Source organism: Chiloscyllium plagiosum, unplaced genomic scaffold (assembly GCF_037043375.1).
Source record: "Chiloscyllium plagiosum isolate Xiang-an unplaced genomic scaffold, Cpla_swu_hap1 HiC_scaffold_27, whole genome shotgun sequence".
Classification (NCBI taxonomy): domain Eukaryota; kingdom Metazoa; phylum Chordata; class Chondrichthyes; order Orectolobiformes; family Hemiscylliidae; genus Chiloscyllium; species Chiloscyllium plagiosum.
This window is the reverse complement of record NW_028270165.1, coordinates 16,913,554-16,914,626: the sequence shown is the minus strand read 5'-3', so window position 1 is coordinate 16,914,626 and position 1,073 is coordinate 16,913,554. Positions and strand designations below refer to the sequence as shown.

General features: G+C 48.6%; 1 non-coding gene across 1 annotated transcript; it reads left to right on the top strand.

Moving 5' to 3' along the window:
* Positions 1–453: 453 nt before the first annotated feature.
* Positions 454–525, top strand: trnae-uuc (transfer RNA glutamic acid (anticodon UUC)). The gene has a single exon. It is a non-coding gene; the product is annotated as a tRNA-Glu (tRNA).
* Positions 526–1,073: the final 548 nt, after the last annotated feature.

The window sequence follows — 1,073 nt, the reverse complement described above, 5'->3', positions numbered from 1 at the left end:
TGAGGACAGCCCTGAGCTGGAAGGTTGGAACCGAGGTAAGGTGGGGGGAGGGGAAATGAGGAAACTGGTGAAGTCCACATTGATGTCCTTGGTTGAATGTATCCGAGATGGAAGTTGGGGCATTCCACCTCCAGGCATCGGGTGGGGAGTGAGCGGCGATGGAGGAGGCCCAGGACCTTCATGTCCTCTGCAGAGTAGGGGGGGGGGGGGGTGTTGAAATGTTGGGCGATAGGGCGATGGGTTGATTGTTGCGGGTGTCCTGGAGATGTTCCTTCAAGCGCTGTGACTTGATTCTGCGAGGAGTCTCCAGTCTCCCCAATGTAGAGGAGACTGCATCGGGAGAAATGGATACAAGAAATGACATTGGTGGAAGCCTTCGTACTCCCCTGGCTCGGTTTCGATTTCCGGGCAGGGAAGCAATTTTCAGTTGAGCTGTCAAAGGACTTCACCATCTCCCTGGTGGTCTAGTGGTTAGGATTCGGCGCTTTCACCGCCGCGGCCCGCGTTCGATTCCCGGTCAGGGAAGCAGTTTTCAGCCCGTATTTTGGCTACCCATTCTCCTTAAGTGCGCTGTACAGTTACTTATTGGTCTTCGTTGTCACTGGGTGCTGCAGTGTATCGTGGCTCGTTGAAATAGTGTCCTTATTCAGATTTGTTTGTATGTGTAGGGATAATTACTTCTGTAGCTAAGTACTTGGTTCGCGTGTGGTGTTTTCCTGTAGACTCTGTTTTGAATTTACCATTGACTGTTCGCTCTACTGTGACATCTAGAATTGGCACTTTGTTGTTTTTCTCCTCTTTTGTGAATTTTATGCCAGTAAGGATATTGTTGATGGTGTTGCAGCTTTCCTCTAATTTGTTTCATTTTTTGATGACAGACTGTTTCATGCGTATTTCGTTGATCTGTTTGTAGGGCTTGTTACTGAATATGAAGTGGGTGGTAAGACAGTTCCACGAGGTTGACAGTGCTATCTTTGCTGATGAAGTTGGTGCTGTGTTTGTGTCTTTGGTTCCTCAGGACATCAGGACATTATTTCAACGAGCCACTACACACTGCAGCACAGAGAAACTAC